The sequence below is a fragment of the Microtus pennsylvanicus genome, chromosome 2 (genome assembly GCF_037038515.1).
Source record: "Microtus pennsylvanicus isolate mMicPen1 chromosome 2, mMicPen1.hap1, whole genome shotgun sequence".
In the NCBI taxonomy this organism is placed as follows: domain Eukaryota; kingdom Metazoa; phylum Chordata; class Mammalia; order Rodentia; family Cricetidae; genus Microtus; species Microtus pennsylvanicus.
Genome location: NC_134580.1, coordinates 11,476,373 through 11,494,329, shown reverse-complemented (window position 1 = coordinate 11,494,329; position 17,957 = coordinate 11,476,373). Strand labels below are relative to the sequence as shown.

The window sequence follows — 17,957 nt, the reverse complement described above, 5'->3', positions numbered from 1 at the left end:
CTTGTTGGGGGGGGGGTTATTCACTTAAAGCAGTACAGCTTTCATAAGTATGTCAGTTAGTTTCTGAATAATATTTTACTGCAATTTCTATAAACCATTTTTCAATGTGTGGTACTCACAAATCACGCTATGATAATATTTCCTTTTTAAAAAAAGTATTTTATTGCTTTAGATTTTGTTCAATTTTATTGATTTGGTGAAGGGTCTACTCTGTAACCCAGTCTGACCTCAAACTCACAATGCTTTTGTTTCAGCCTTCCAAGATCTGGGATTGCAGGTGTGAATTACCACACCCGACGTTTGCTCTAGTTACTAACTCATTTTCATTGCTACTGCTGCTTTTAGTTTTGTTTTTCGAGACGGGGTGTGTCTCTGTCTCTGTCTCTCTCTCTCTGTCTCTCTCTGTCTCTCTCTGTCTCTCTCTCTCTCTCTCTGTCTCTCTCTGTCTCTCTCTGTCTCTCTTTCTCTGTAGTCCTGGCTGTTCTGGAACTAGCTCTGTAGTTCAGGCTGGTCTCAAACTCAACCAAAATGTTTGGTTGCTCATGACTGTTCACTCAGAAAAAGATGCTAAAAATGATTATTTAGAAGTTTCTGTTAGGGCTGGAGAGATGGCTCAGCGGTTAAGAGCACTGGCTGCTCTTCCAAAGGTCCTGAGTTCAATTCCCAGCAACCATATGGTGGCTCACAACCATCTGTAATGAGATTTGGCTCCCTCTTCTGGCATGCGGGCATACATGGAGGCAGAATGTTGTATACATAATAAATAAATCTTTAAAAAAAAACAAGAAGTTTCTGTTACAGTATGGACAAAGCATTCACTGTGTAGACCTTGACATCGTCCCACTTGTTATCAGTATAGTACCTGTTCTCCTAGGAAGAACAGTTCTTCTAATTAAGTTGGTTTGAGTTAGGGAATTTTACTTCTTATCTCAGACTTTTAGCTAGTGCTCCCATTTTCCAGCCCTACCTCACATACAAGGACCTGGGCCTTCCTAGGTTCTGTGTCACAAGGTCATTTGTCTTTCTAGCTGTTCCTCTTTTTTTTTTTTTTTTTTTGATTTTTCTTTTTCTTTTTTTTTCCAGACAGGGTATATCTGTGTTAACAACCCTGGCTGTCCTGGAACTCACCCTGTAGATCAGGCTAGTCTGGAACTCAGAGATCTGCTTGCCTCTGCCTCTCTAGTTTTGGGATTAAAAGTGTTGGCTAGCATGCCTGGCTAATTGTTTTCTTTTATACTTTACTCTTTGCTTCCTTTGAACTCACTGGATCATTTACTTCTTAATCCAATTTCCAGCTTTCAGAATTTGTTTTCTTACTTCACATCCTCATTAGCCTCATGTCTTAGTTAGGGTTTTTACTGCTGTGATAAAACAACATAACCAAAAACAACTTGGGAAGGAAAGGATTTATTTTATCTTAGAATTGATGGTCCATCATCTAGGGAAGTCAGAGCAGGAACCAAGAGGTGGGAACTGATGTAGAGGCTGCTTATTGGCTTGCTCAGCATATTTGCTTATAATTCATGACCACTGGCTCGATGGCATCACCTGCCTTGGGTCTGACCCTACCACATCAATAACTAATTTAAAAACACACTAGAGACTTGTCTGAAGGCAAATCTGGTAGAGGCATTTTATCAATTTAGGTTATCTTCCCAAATGACTCTACCTATGTCAAGTTGACAAATCTAGCAGTATACCTGGGAATTTACACACTTCCCTTTGTGGCAAGAGACCATGTGCGTAAACATATTTCAGCCTACTATTATTTAATCAGATTATTGGTCACCACAAATAATCAGGCTCAATCCCTTACTCTGTGTCTAAATTTGTAGTCATTGTTACAGAAAGTAAAAGACTTTATAAATGATGGAGCTACCTTAAATCACAATTAGCTCCTTCCTCTGAAGTGTGACCAGTGAATAGCATTTAAGTGAAAGCATTAAAATTGCTACTCAAAATGTTAGCCTACTACTTGTCAGATTTGATCCTAAAATAAAATCTGGAATGTTATAATTGGAACAGATAAAATAAATGTGATAATGTCTTTTCTAATCCCCCTCCTTTCACAGTTTAGTGATTGAATGTTTAAAAAAACAAAAACAAAACAACAGTGACAATAACGAAAATCCCCGAGCATTTGAGAGCCCTTGAGATGGTTCAGCAGGTAATGGTGATTGGTGCCAAACCTGAGTTCAATCCCTGGGACTTAGGTGATGGAAATACTTCTTTTTGTTTTTTAGAACTGGAGTTGTGATCACAACTGTTTCAGAAGTGCTTTAATTTTATTCTTTAAAGGATAGAAATTTGAAATGCTTCATTTAAGGAGAATGATGTAAAGGTCATTTGACTCAGTGCTTCTTTGTAGTAGATTTGAGCTGGAGCTCTGTTTTTAGGTTTGATGTGCCTCTGCCATAGTTCCATCAAGGCTGCACATGTCATTCTCTGACACACCAGCAGCTCACCTCTCTTCAGTCTCTGCAGCTTTCAGCTCATTTCCTAACTCTTCTACTCTTCTGTTTATTTTACAGCTCACCTTAAGATGAGAATGCTAGTTTTGTATTTTAAACTTAACTTTTCAGAACACTTGAACATCTGTATTCTTGGTCAACTACTCAGTAAAATGGGAAAAGGAAGAGAAAGTAATGGCATTTTATTATACTTAAAAGTCAGATTAATTGGCTTTCATGTTAATGCTATGTAGCATAGACTGTCCTTAAATTCCTGTTCCTCCTGCTTCAGCTTCCCAACTGCAGGGATTTTAATTAACATTCATTGTCACAACTGACTGACTTTGTTTTGGCAGAAGCAGGTGGATCTTTGTGAGTTTGAGGCTAGCCCCATCTACATAGTGAGTTCCAGTCCTATCGTGATAGCAAGACACTGTCTCAAAAAACAAAGACACATGGCTGGGTGTGGTGGTGCATGCTTTAAATCCCAGTACTCAGGAGTCAGAGGAAGGAGGATCTTTATGAGTTTGAGGCCAGCCTCATCTGCAAAGTGAGTTCGTGGACGGCTAGGGCTGTTACACAGAGGAAGTCTGTCTTGAAAAACAACAAAACAAAACAAAAATCCGATAAAGCCATTAATCTCTGTATATAAGAAAGTTCAAGGAACTCTGTGGTGGTGAATTTAAATTTTCAGCTTGACCTCATCTATAATCTCTTAGGATGCACTGCTCTGAGTGTTTCTGTGAGGAGTTTTCAGTGAGGTTTAAGTCAAGAAGATCTATCAAAGGATGAATAGAGTCTGCCTGGTAATGAAGTTGTGTAACCCAGGGACTTATACATGCTATTCAAGTATCTACCACTGAGCATATCTCTAGTCTATAATGGATTTTTTGTTTTGTTTTTTGAAGCAGATCTTTCTACATAGCCCTGGCTGTCCTGGAACTCACTATAAATAGTAGGCCAGGTGGGCCTCAAACTCACAGAATCCACTTGCCTCTACCTCCTCAATGCTAGGAATAAAGGTGTGCCCCCCCCCCCTTTTTTTTAAGTAAACCTTTTCAAAATACTAGTATTATAATGGAGATTCAAACTGTTGAGTGTGTGCTATATCAGGGCAAATACCTCTCTACCTATGTCTAATCCCTACTTAGTTAATGAAGTGTTGTGAACTCTAGAGGGCGCCAGTGTGCTTTAAGGTAATCCTAATGGCTTTCAATTGATAGACATCTCCATACACCTAGAGAGATTTATAAACATAGGAACTATGTGACCAGGTTTGTGTAATGAAGAAGCTCAAGAAAGGAAGGAAGAAGTGAGTGGCAAGTAGAGGAGTTAGAAAGAATGTGGTTGATGCCATCTGAATATGAAGGAGAAAAGAAAATCAGAGGGGATAGACTCAATGTTTTAGGATTTATACTGGACAGATTTTATACTAGCTAGATAGGGCAGCTAAAGGTAAGTGCAGGGGCCTAGGTATAGCTGCTAAGGTTCTAGCTTTTTGAGCAAGTGGCTGGGGTGGACAACAGGGCACATGGAAGTACACCAGTAATGGAAAAGAGGAGAAAAGTTTATTATTGATATGTTGTGAACAGAAGAAAAACTAGGGCTGGAGAGATGGCTCAGCGGTTAAGAGCATTACCTGCTCTTCCAAAGGTCCTGAGTTCAATTCTCAGCAACCACATGGTGGCTCACAGCCATCTGTAATGGGATCTGGTGCCCTTTTCTGGCCTGCGGACATACAGACAGAATATTGTGTACATAATAAATAAATATTTTAAAAAAAGAAAAACTAGATATGGAAGCATTTTAGTTCAAAAGACCTGATTAAGTCAGCAGCAGGCTTTAGTATAGAGTTTTTAAATAAGGACTGATTATTTTTATTTAGCTTTTGAAATAAATGTAAAAATAGTAAATTTGAAAAATTAAAATTATCTTTAAAGAGAAGGGAGGTGTCATAGACTACTGGGGAGTTCAGAGAAGCAAGAGTTCTTTTTTCTACCACATAGGTCCCAGGGATTGAATTTAGGTCATCAGGCTTAACAGTTAGTTCCTTTATCACCAAGCCATCTCACCACCACCAAAATGTAGTTTTTTATTTATTTATTTATTTATTTTATTTATATATATATATTGTATTTTTCGAGACAGGGTTTCTCCTTAGCTTTTGGTTCCTGTCCTGGAACTAGCTCTTGTAGACCAGGCTGGCCTCGAATTCACAGAAATCCGCCTGCCTTTGCCTCCCGAGTGCTGGGATTAAAGGCGTGCGTCACCACCGCCCGGCAAATGTAAATTTTTAAATCCAAGCCAAGTAAAATAGGAAATCATAAGGTATGGCTAAAGAAAGTCCCCACAGAGAAAAGCCTTGAAAAGAGAGCAAAGAACTTGTTATTTTTATTATCTCATAAGCTACATTATGATGTAATTGGAAGAGGGGATAGGAAGGGCAATTTACTGTTTTCCAGCTGAGCTTTGTGTCACATACTCTGTACTTGGGAGGAGGATCAAGAATTCTAGGTCATGCTTGGGTACATAGCCAGCTTGAAGTTAGTGTTGGCAGCAAGATAACAGTCAGAACAAAACTATGACTGTTGGGTTTCTTTGTAATCCTCACAAGATAGTTCACAGCATAGTATTAGGAAACTAACATCATACTTGACCGTGGTGAGAACTGAGGTGACGCAGTCATTTTACTGGCCTAAAGACCCTTCCCTGTTTTGCACAGTAGCAGCTATTTCCCAGAATTCCTAGAATGCAGCTTAAGGCCTTTGAACGTTCAATTGGAAAGAGACAAAGTTCACTACTTTACTGTTTAGTCAAATGGATTTTGAATTGGGAACTGAAGCTATGGATGCATGTTTTCTCTAACGGCCTGGCATAGTTTCGCTTACACGGAACAGGAGATACAAGAAAATACAAAGAAGAAGACAGGACTGCATCTGATACAGTGATGGCCTAGGGTCACATTACTCCTGATTCATGAAGTAAGCCAGGCTTGGTAGATTTATTTGGGCTGTAGACACTTAGAATCTGATGCTTAATTAGAAAAATGTTGGCACATACTGTCAAGAAATGAATAAAGAGAACTTACAAACTCCCCCATAGTTGGTGCAAATGAACAAAGTTCCAAACCAACTTGAATCTCAAAAGATAGAAATCCCTTGGATAGAAGTGGGATCCACCACTACCAGCATTTCATTGAAAAAAATTTTTTTTGTTTCAGTTGTCAGGCCTCTGTTTTTAGTAAAAGTTACTTTATACAAAAATAAAATGTTAAAACATTTTTGCATTTTTTTATTGATATTTATTGAGCTCTACATTTTTCTCTGTTCCCCTCCCTGCCTCTCCTCCCCCCTTTCAACCCTCCCCCAAGGTCCCATGCTCCCAATTTACTCAGGAGATCTTGTCTTTTTCTACTTTCTACTTCCCATGTAGATTAGATCTATGTAAGTCTCTTAGTTTCTGCATTGTTGTCTAAGTTCTCTAGGATTGTGTTTTGTAGGCTGGCTTTCTTGGCTTTATGTTTAAAAACCACCTATGAGTTAGTACATGTGATAATTGTCTTGCTGTGTCTGGGTTACCTCACTCAAACTAATGTTTTCTAGCTCCATCCATTTTCCTGCAAAATTCAAGCCGTCATTTTTTTCTGCTGCGTAGTACTCCATTGTGTAAATATACCACATTTTCCTTATCCATTCTTCCATCGAGGGGCATTTAGGTTGTTTTCAGGTTCTGGCCATGACAAACAAAGCTGCTATGAACATAGTTGAGCACATGTTCTTGTGGCACGATTGAGCAGATCTATATCCAAAAGTGGTGTTACTGGGTCTTGAGGAAGGTTGTAATTGTAGCCTCATAAAAAGAGTTTGGCAGTGTTCATTCTGTTGCTGTTGTGTGGAATAATTTGAGGAGTATTGGTATTCTTCTTTGAAAGTCTTGTAGAATTCTGAGCTGAAACCATCTGGTTCTGGGCTTTATTTGGCTGGGAGACTTTTGATGACTGTTTCTATTTCTTCAGCAGTTATAGGTCTGTTTAAATTTTTTTTTTTGGATTTTTTTGAGACAGGGTTTCTCCGTAGCTTTTTGGTTCCTGTCCTGGAACTAGCTCTTGTAGACCAGGCTGGCCTCAAACTCACAGAGATCCTCCTGCCTCTGCCTCCCGAGTGCTGGGATTAAAGGCGTGCACCACTACTGCCCGGCGGGTCTGTTTAATTTGCTTATCTGGTCGTGATTTAATTTTGGTAAGTAATATTTATACAGAAAGTTGTTCATTTACTTTAAGTTTTCCAATTTTGTGGAGTACAGGTTTTCAAAATATGACCTGATGATCCTCTGTATTTCCTCCGTGTCTGTTGTTATGTCCCCCTTTTCATTTCTGATTTTGTTAATTTGGATATTCTCTCTCTGCTTTTTGATTAGTTTGGATAAAGGTTTGCCTATTTTGTTGATTTTTTTTTTCTTGAAGAACCAACTCTTTGTTTCATTGATTTTTTGTATTGTTTTCTTTGTTTCTATTTTGTTGATTTCAGCTCTCAATTTATTTCCTCCTATCTAGTTCTCTTAGGTGAGTTTGCTTCTTTTTGTTCTAAAGTTTTCAAATGTTCTGTTAATTCACTAGTGTGAGATGTTTCCAGCTTCTTTATGTAAGCGTTTAGTGCTATGAACTTGCCTTTCAACACTGCTTTCATTGTGTCCCATAAATTTGGGTATGTTGTGTGGTCATTTTCATTGAATTTTAGGAAGTCTTTAATTTCCCCCTTTATTTCTTCCTTGACCCATTGATGATTCAGGTGAGCATTGTTTAATTTTCTTTTTTAAAAAATATTTATTTATTTGTTATGTATACAGTATTCTGTCTGTGTATGCCTGTAGGCCAGAAGAGGGCACCAGATCTCATTACAGATGGTTGTGAGCCACCATGTGGTTGCTGGGAATTGAACTCAGGACCTTTGGAAGAGCAGGCTCTTAACCTCTGAGCCATCTCTCCAGCCCCTGCATTGTTTAATTTTCATATGCTTGTGGGTTTTCTGGAATTAGTATTGCTGTTGACTTCTAGTTTAATTTTTTTAATTTTTTAATTAATTTTTAAATTTTTATTGCCTTATAAATAATACCATTCAAAATTTCCTCTTCTTCCCCTTCTCCCATTTCTCTCCCTCTTGCTCCTCCCCCTCCAGTCCTAAGAGAGGGCAGGGTACCCTGCCCTGTGGGAAGTCCAAGGCCCTTCCCCCCTCCATCCAGGCTTAGGAAGGTGTGCATCCAAATAGACTAGGATCCCAAAAAGCCAGTACATGCAGTAAAGACAAGTCCCAGTGCCATTATCATTGGCCTCTCAGTCTCCCCCAATTGTCAACCACATACAGAGGGTCCAGTTTGATCCCATGCTCCTTCAGTCCCAGTCCAGCTGGCTTTCCTGAGCTCCCATTAGAGCAGGCACAGTGTCTCAGTTGGTGGACCAACCCCTTGCGGTCCTGACTTCCTTGTTCATATTTTCCCTCCTTCTGCTCTTCAACTGGACCAGTGCTGCAGTGTAGGTCTCTGTCTCTTATCTCCATCTGTCGCCAGGCGAAGGTTCTATCCTGAGTGAGGTAACCCAGACCCAAAAATATTAATATGGCATGTACTCATTAGTGGATTCTAGCCATAAACAAAGGACAAGTTTGCGATCCTAGAAAAGCTAAGTAATAAGGTGAACCCAAAGAAAAACATATATAGATCCTCCTGGAAATTGGAAGCAGACAAGATCGCCAGGCAAAAGTTGGTAGCATGGGGGTGGGGTGGGGTGAAGGGAGAGGGGGAGAGAGAAGGGAGAAGGGGAGGGTTGGGGAGAGCTTGGGGGAGTGGGATGGTTGAGATGGAGGAAGGACGGATATGGGAGCAGGGAAGAAGATACCTTAATTAAGGGAGTCATTTTTGGGTTGGCAAGAGGCTTGGAAGGTGTCCACGGGGATGTCCCCAGCTAGGACCCTGGGCAGTGGAGGAGAGGGTGCCTGAACTGGCCTTGTCCCATAGTCAGACTGATGACTATCTTGAATATTACCATTGACTTCTAGTTTTATACTATGATGATCTGATAAGGTACATTGGGTTATTCCAGGTGTGTGTGTGTGTTTTTTTTCTTTTTTTTTGAGGTTTGTTTTGTTACCAAGTATGTGGTCAATTTTTGAGCAGGTTCCATGAGGTGCTGAGAAGAGGTATATTCTTTTCTGTTTGGATGGAATATTCTGTAGATGTCTGTTAAGTCCACTTGAGTCATAACATCTGTTCTCCTATTTCTCCTGTTCATTTTTGTCTGATTGACCTGTCAAGTGGTGAGAGGGGAGTGTTGAAGTCTCCCACTATTAGTGTTTGAGGTTTAATATATGATTTAAGCTTTAGAAGTGTTTGTTTGACATGAGGGTGCCCTTGTATTTGGGGCATAGATGTTCAGTATTGAAATTTCCTCTTGATGGATTTTTCCTTTGACTAATATGAAATGACCTTCTTTGTCTCTTTTGACTGATTTTAGCTTGAAGTCTATTTTGTTAGATATTAGGATAGCTACACCCGTTTGTTTCTTAGGTCCATTTGATTGGTATATTTTTTTCCCAACCCTTTACTCTGAGACGATGTCTGTCTTCGAGGTTGAGATGCGTTTCTTGTATGCAGAAGAGGGATGGATTCTGTTTTCATATCCAATCTGTTAGCCTGTGCCTTTTTATAGGTGAGTTGAGTCCATTACATTAAGGAATATTAATGATCAGTGGTTTCTAGCTCCTGTTAATTTAGTTTTCATCATTGGTGTTAATTTATGCATTTTTTCCTTCGGGATTTGCTCTAATGAGATCATCAATTGTCTGTGTTTTTGTTGGTGTAGCTATCTTCCTTGGGTTGGAGTTCTCCTCTAGCATTTTGTATAGGGCTGGGTTTGTGGCTAGGTATTGGTGAAATCTAGATTTGTCACAGAATATCTTATTTGTCCTTCTATGGTGATCAACAGTTTTGCTGGGCATAGTAGTCTGGGCTGACATCTGTGGTCTCTTAATGTCTGCATAATGCTTGACCATGACCTTTTGGCTTTCATTGTCTCCAATGAGAAGTCAGGTGTAATTCTGATAGGTTTGCCTTTATATGTTGCTTGGCCTTTTTCTTTTGCAGCTCTTAATATTCTTTCTTTACTCTATATGTTTAGTGTTTTGATTATTATGTGGTGAGAGGACCATTTGTTTGGATCCGATCTATTTGGTGTTCTGTAAGCTTCTTGTATCTTAATAGGCATATCTTTCTTTAGGTAGGGAAAGTTTTCGTCTATGATTTCGTTAAATAAATTTTCTGTGCCTTTGAATTGAACAACTGCTTCTATACCTAGTATTCTAAGATTAGGCCTTTTTACGGTGTCCCATATTTCATGGATATTTTTGGGTTAAGCTTTTGTTAGATTTAATGTTTTCTTTATCTGATGAGTCTATTTCCTCTATTGTATCTTCAGTGCTTGAGATTCTCTCTTCCATGTCTTGTATTCTGCTGTTCATGCTTGTGTTTGTGGTCCCTGATCTTTTTCTCATGATTTGTTTTGTGTTTTCTTTATTGTTTCTATTTCAGTTTTCAAGTCCTGGATATATATATCCCGTGTGTGTGTGTACACACACATAATATATATGTTTGGTTTTTTTTTTCTTGGTTTTAAGTGATTTGCTGATATCTTCCAATTTTTTGTCTTTTCCTCCATTTCTTTAAGGGAATTTCCCATTTCATCTTTAAGAATTTCAAACATTCTCTTGAATTTTTTAGGTCATTTTCTTCTGATTCATCCATATTTGGTTGTTCAGGTCTTTCTGTTGTAGGGTCTTTAGGTTTTACTTGTATTGTGTTGCTCTTTGTGGTGTAGCATGTGATCTTACCTTTTCTACTTATCTTTTCCTCTAATAGGTGTGGTGGGGGCTAGTCAGTGTCACAGTTCTAGTTACCCAGTTGGTTACTCCTGTTTGTAGAGATACTCAGTGCTCCTGTGCTTTGCTCTGCTTCCTTGGAGTTTGCTGTCTCAGGCTTACTTTGGCCCTGGTTGTTGGCTTTGATCTGTTTTTGTAAATCCTGGTCTGGATCCCCCTCCTGCAAAAGTCTCTGGCTTGTTATTAGACCTGTTCTGGTGGAGATCACTGATCCTGGATCTGGTCGCTGGCTGGCTCAGTCCTGATCCTCTAGTGTTCTGGGACTGGGTTGGCTCCCAGGACTGGAATTGCTCCTGGCTTCTGTTCCCAGTGGAGCTTGTTTCTTCTTGGGCAGCTGAGTCAGTCCCACTCCTGTGGAATTTGTTGCCCAAGGTGGAGTTCCTTGCCTCTGGGCAACTTTGGTCTAGGTTACTGGTTTTGACCTGTATCTGTAGATCCTGGTCTGGATTCCCTCCTGGGAGTCGGATCTGGAAAGGTTTCTGGTTACAGTCTACTGCTTCAGGGGTCCCGGGCTTGGATGCACCTGGACCCGCAGAGGACCTGCTTACTTCCTCGGAGGTCCCAGACTCACTCTCAAACCCGCAGAGGTTCCAGGTTCTCCCTATTCCCTTTGTCCCAGACCAATGCCCGAACCCACAGAGGTCCTGGCTCAGGCCTCCTCTCTCTGAGGTCCCAGACTTGCGCCTGTCCTCCCCTCCCCTCAGATCTCTGGTTCCTGCCTATTCCCTCAGGGGACCTAGGTTCACTCACACCCAGACTGGCAGAGGTACTGGCTCAGGCCTAGTTCCTGGGAGGTCCTAGACTCACACCCAGACTCACTGGGGTGTTGGCTTAGGTCTACTCCCAGATTCACGTCTGGACCCTCAGCAGTCTCTGGCTCTGGCCTATACAAAAATATTTTAAAGTGCTTTAGCAGGGTAATAATTAGAAGCAAAATGATAATTGCTAGATGATTCCCTTTGTTGAATTTGTAGAGTTGTAGGAATAAAAGTATGTTAATACTCTGAAAAGGACAGCTCCTCTACACAAAGACTATTTAGTAGTTTGAGACTTAGCACCTCCCATCTCAGAAAGCAAGTCTGGATGCTCAAATTCACCTTTATTCTTGAAAGCACATTGAAGGTGAAGCATGGTGTAATCCTAACACTTCGCAGACTAAGGCAAGAGGATCATGGTTTTGAGGTTAGCTTGGCCTACATAATGAGACCTTGTCTTAAAATATTAGACCAACCAAAACCAAGGAAATACATTGACCTCAAAGTCTGCTCACCTAATGCTCTGTCCCTACTTTATAGCAGTAAGTAACATTTTAGTAACACCGGTTACACATACACTTAGTCCTTACTCTTCTGTATGAATTGCTGCAGTAGCCACAGGCTTGTCTGCATTGTAACTGCACAGATGAGGTCTCTTGAGGCCTTGCCCGAGTCAGGTTGTTTCTTAGTGCATATACAGATTAACAGGATGTGGGGACCACAGCACTTAATTGGTGCTAATGTTAAGATAAATTGAAGCCTATAGACAGACAGACAGACAGATAGATAGATAGAGAGTATGTGTGTGCTTTTGTGAATATATGTCACATGTGCCTATATATAATATATTTATATTATATATAATATATATATTATATATAATATGTTTAAGGAAGCCAGAAGAGAGTATTCTGGAGCTAGAGATACAGGCAGGTGTGAGTTGTTTGACATGGATGCTGGAAACTGAACTTAAATCCTTTGGAAAAGCAACAACAAATGCTCTTCCAACTTTCCAACCCTAGAGTCACTTTATAGAGATAGAAAGATGTGTTTTGATAATGATAATGTAAGTGGAGATAGATAGATATGGTCAGTTCTTAGGGAAAAGATAATGCATAAGAGTTGGACAACCAGTGGTAATCTTAATTCCTTGTCCCTGTGCTTGTTTTTTAAGTGTAATATGTCAGGGACCTTCATGTAAGTTCTCCTTTGTGCAAGTTTTTTTTTTTTAATATGTTTAGTGTCTGCCTTTTGGTGAACATTTGAGTCCTAACCTGGTGATGATGGTGGCAGCAGACTGCCATATTAAGAAAATGTTCCCTGTGTAAAGCATGATCTCATGACACTCTGAACATAAGTTGTAGGTCTGCCAGTCCAGCTGATAAAATCTTGCAACCAGAACATACAGGTGCTAGTGTACCATACCTTGTTTCCTACCCCACCACCCATAAGCCTGGAAACTACCTTAGACTCCTCTCATCAGTTACTATATTCTGTTGATTGCTTCCTAAATAACTCAAATCTTTCTATCTCTTACCTCCAGTCATGAGATAGTCGTGGCTGAAGCCTTTATTCTCCCGTCAGAATGACATCTTCACTGGTTTCCTCATATTGTCATTTGATTGCATTGGTCCATTCTCTATGCTGAGCAGATCTTTCTTGGTTTCTTTTTTTGTTTGTTTTGTTTTAAGGGGTGTGTGTGCGTGTGTGGGCGCCTGTGTGTATATGTGATGTTTACAGGTATCCGAGTCTCTAGATATTAGGTGTTCTTTTGTTTATCACTCTCTTCCTGTTTGTCTGAGCCAGGGTCTCAAACTTGGAGCTTATGTTTTGGCTAGGTTAGAAGCCAGCCAGTTCCATCGATCCTTTTGTTTCCATCATCCTTGGCACCACCCAGCTTGTGAATGTGGTGCTAGGATCCAAATTTCGAAAGTCCTCTTGTATGCAAAGAAGTGCTTTTAGCTGCTGAGCCCACCCTCTAGTCCCTGGGGTTATCTTTCTAAAACCTGGGTATGCATGCCTATCCTGCTTTACCAGCACAAAATACTCCATTCATCCACCTAGTATCTAATCAGGATTCATTATGTGCCAGGAATAAATCATCTCAAGAAAGTGAAATGAAGCCATGTGATGAAGACTAGGAAATCGCTATATATGATCAGGAAAAGTCTTTCTGAGAATCTGAGAGGAGAATGAAGAGTCGGCCTTGGGATCAGAGAACACTTTAGAGGGAATGAAAACAGTCCACCAGTATGCAGTGCCATTCCTTAAAACAGGAAGTCTTGGAGGAAGAACAATTGTGAAGTAAACAAGGATTTGTATCTTAATCTCTATTAGTTCGAGGATACCTCTTGTGTATGTTAAAAGTGTGATCATTTCCAGTTGAAGGGTTCTTATGGATGGTTTCCTAATTTCTTTTCAGCCAAGTGGCATTGTAGCTTGTCAACAGCTTATGTCAACACCTGTATAAATGCTGTGAAGCCACGGTCCCTTGGTGGTATGAGTTTGTGTAAGCACCAAGAAGCTCACTTGACTTGAGTCTAAGTCTGCCCTGTCCAGAGTCCTACACACTCAGACCCTCTGCTATTGGATTGACTTGAGTGTTTTTAAGATTTAGTGGCAGATGAAATCAGTATATATTAGTATACATCAAGATCCACAGTCTCAGCTGGGCGATGGTGGCTCACGCTTTTAATCCCAGCACTCGGGAGGCAGAAGCAGGCGGATCTCTGTGAGTTCGAGACCAGCCTGGTCTACAGAGCTAGTTCCAGGACAGGCTCCAAAGCCACAGAGAAACCTTGTCTCGAAAACAAAACAAAAAAAAAACCAAACAAACAAACAAAAAAAGATCCACAGTCTCTTGCTTTCCCAGGCTCTTCTACTGTGCCCTCAAAAGCTTGTGATCCAAGAGTACATTGCATTTTTCATTTTTAATCCGACCAGCTTCTTCTCCTGGCTGTCTCACTGTTGCTTCCTTCCTCTCCCATATGCATCTCAGGCAGTAGCAGTCATTAGCAGTTAGCCTGTGGACCACGCCCCCTTCAGGAGATATTGTGCTAGAGAGGTGGCTTAGTGGTTTAAAGTATTGGCTGTTTTTCCAGAGGACCCACATGACTGCTCACAAGTATCTATAATTCCACTCTCGGGATTTGAAATCCTTTCTCCTGTGCACCCCCCCCCCCGCAAAGAAAAGATGGAGAAAAAGACACTGGATGTCGATCCTTGGCCCAATACATGCATGTACACTATACATACAAATGACAGAAACATTTTAATCATTCTGAGTTTCTAACCTTGCCATGTTACTTGGAAGTTTCCATTTTCTTTATCTGTTGAAGTACCCTTGGCCTTTTACTGTCTTCTTCCTGGGAGAGTCTGAAACAGAATGAAATGTAGTGGATTGGACTTGTAATCATTACATTTGGAGCTGTGCAGTCTCCAAGTGTTGTATCCTTAGTCTTCATTTGTAATACACCTTTCACTTTGGGAAGGGCAGCTGCAATTGACAAAATCATACTTAGAAAAACTAAGATGTCATTTCAGAGAACTTAGTATTGGTGAGTTGGTCACAGACTTTAGCACTGCCGTGCTCTTGAAAGCTTTTGCCTTCCAATACAGGTTACCAGGAATAAAGGGCCTTGTGTGAGAATGCCTGTGAAAGTCAGAGTGACCTGAAATGTGCTCAGTGTACCTCATATTATCACTTCAAAATCAAGTGATGGTCCCTAAGGCCTGGCTATGAGGCTGGGGGCAAGGGTTAATGGAGTGTGGGAACCATGATATATAGGCAGTTTTATTGGCAGTAGCTTAAATATGCTACCATTTCCATATGGTTGAGTGTCTCCCAACATTTCAGTGTTGAAATTTAATTCCAGCCGTGAAGTATGGAGAGGATGGAAACTCATTCCTCATACGTTATTTAGCTCCTATATTTAGGGATGGGACTTCTAGGAGATGATTATAAAGTCTTAGTTACTCAGATGAAAGTTTACAGAGATGACAGTGTTGGGGAGATAGTGGCCTGGGCAAGAAAGGGGAAATTAAATGAAAATGAAGTATACAGAGAGTCAAAAATAAAGGCTCTTAGTGCAGAACATTGGGATGGTCTTTGGAGATTGTGTTTCAGTAGTATCTTCATAGGCTAGAAATCCTATTACTATCTGATTGTGGCAGATAGTGTGTCAAAACATAGTCATTACTATTTGGTTGCCTCATAAGCAGCTTAGTAATTGGCTTTCTGGGCATGTATACTGAGTTCACAGGTGGACTGAGCCCTAGAGAGAAACAGTGCTATAAAGAGTCACTTCCCTGGTTGGTGATTTCAGCTTTCATCTGAATCTTTTAGCTTCACAAAGCACAAAACATAACCATTCTTTTTACCCAGCCACTTCACTGTTTGAACAAAGGGTAAAAGAAAAATAAGAAGCTTAGAGGTCTAGGTTTTTAAGCTCTGTCTATAAGATGTATTTCTACACTTAGAAGATGTTGTTCTCTCTTCATCACAGGCTGCTGCCGGTTGCTGCTCCTGCTGGGTTCAGCCTTTTCTCAGTTTGCAGAGGAAAAGTGCTGATTACTGCCTTAAACCTAGTCCTTCCTCCAGAGCCTTTCCTTTCTAACCTCTTAACATGGAAAAAACTTACTTAGACAAAATATATTTTCAGAGAGGTTGTGTGATTTTCTTCCTGGGCTGTAAAATTAAAATTATTTTAACAAAGTATTTATACCTGTGGGTAAGATAAAATACAAACTAATTAAGAAACAAACCAACTGGGTGTTGCTCACAGAACATCACTAGTGAAGCCTGTATTGAGACAATAATCATGGTTCTCACAGTGCATTAGCATAACAACATGGGTACACTTTGTGTAAGAGAAGCATGATTAAAGCAACTCTTGTGAGTAATGTTTTAATATCTAGAAGGAATGGAGAATGGATTTACCTTAAATTGTTACAAGTGGATGCATTTTGTTTGTGAAATTGCTTTAGATTGGCGGTGGTGGTGTACACCTTTAATCCCGCCATTGGGAGGCAGATGCAGGTGGATTTCTGTGAGATTGAGGCCAGTCTGGTCTGTACAGTGAGTTCCAGGACAGCCAGGACTGTTTCACAGAGAAACCCTGTCTAGAAAAAAAAAAAAGAAAGAAAGAAAAACAAAAACCTCCTGAAAATTATTTTGCTGATCCTGAAGACTATAAGCTGCAGAGAATTGGAGTTAGCGAATGGCAGAGCATTTAAAACCCACAAGTGGCTAGTACCTGTATCTGTTATAATGGCAGTTGACGTTCAGTCCATGTGTGATAATCATGAGCTTTCCCTTTCATGGACAACTTGTTAGGAATAATTACTGGTGCCTGCCATAATCTCACATGTTTGTACATTATCATCGTGTTCACACTAAAGCAGGATGACTAAGCATAGGTAAAGGTATCGTGCGGAACCTGTAAAAATGTTTAACATTTACAAAGGAAGTGTGTTGTGGGACAGCATGCCTGGTTTACCTTAGTCTCTAGCAGTAGACCACTTTGCAAACTACCCACCCTCCCTTCCAACCTGGTCTCCAGCTGCTGGGATGGAAAGTAATAGAAAGTGACTAGGAATACTACAGTTTTTGTTGACCAATGTCTTCATATAACAAAAGATTCCCCCTCACCTTTCTCAGCTGGAGATTTATCTTAAAGACAGACAAACACATACAAACACAGCAGGCTCACAAAGTCAGAGAAGTAAGGCCAAGTATTAGTCCTTCTGGAGAGGTACTGCTACGTGAGCAGTGCAACTCCACATCCCAGTGTTAGCTCAGATTCTTATTTCTGTTCTTCATCTGATCTTTTTTTTTTTTAAAGAATCACCTTTTTTTTTACTAAACTATGATTTGATTTTTTATTATTTTTTGAGACAGAGTGTCACTTTATAGCCTTAGCTATAACTAGGGTGGCCTTGAGTTAATCTGCTTGCCTCTGCTTCTGAAGTGATGGGATTTAAGTTTTATGCCACCACACCTACCACTTCATCTGTTTTTAGGCTCTGTATTGCAGGTGGAGAACAAGCAAGGTACCTCAGGACATATACAGAAGGCACACGTAGGAAAACCAAGTACAGTGACTGAAATGCTTGTTTCATGGAATTCGTATCTTCCTACTTAAAGTTTGCCAACAAAGATGTAGTTAGCTTTTTAAGGTAGGGTTTCTCACTCTGTAATATAGGCAGATTTGGAACTCAGTATGCCTCCTAGCTTGTCCTCAGGCTTGTGATGATCCTCATGCTTCAGCTTCTAACATACTGAGATTGTAGATGTGAGAGCCCCCACAAATGGCTGTAGATTTATTTTAAAATGCAAGTTTTAGGTTATACCTTGAAGTCACTTGGATGAAGCCTATTCTCTTATAATAATGTTCTTTTTTTTTACATTTATTTATTTAGTATACAGTATTCTGTCTGATTGTATGCCTGCAGGCCAGAAGAGGACACCAGACCTTATTACAGATGGTTGTGAGCCACCATGTGGTTGCTGGGAATTGAACTCAGGACCTTTGGAAGAGCAGGCAATGCTCTTAACCACTGAGCCATCTCTCCAGCCCTATAATAATGTTCTTATTATAGAGTCATAATCGTAAGGCAACAGATGATCGGTATTCTTCAACAGGAAGATAGACTGTGTTTCTAGCTTTACTTTCAGTTACTCAGAAAGACTTATTAGAAATTTAATTTATTATTCACTCTCACTGAGATTTTACTTCCAAGTCCAAATTGCCCTGGTTTGTAATGGAATCTTTCTTGAAAAAGAAGTGTCCAAAGCAAGTGGTGTGTGTGAGCTGCTTCTTCAAAAT

General features: G+C 40.1%; 1 protein-coding gene across 4 annotated transcripts in view; it reads left to right on the top strand.

Annotated features, from left to right (window-relative positions):
* Tcf20 (transcription factor 20) overlaps window positions 1-17,957 on the top strand; it is a 156,629-nt gene that overhangs the window by 107,138 nt on the left and 31,534 nt on the right. The gene's annotated exons all lie outside the window — the stretch shown is intronic.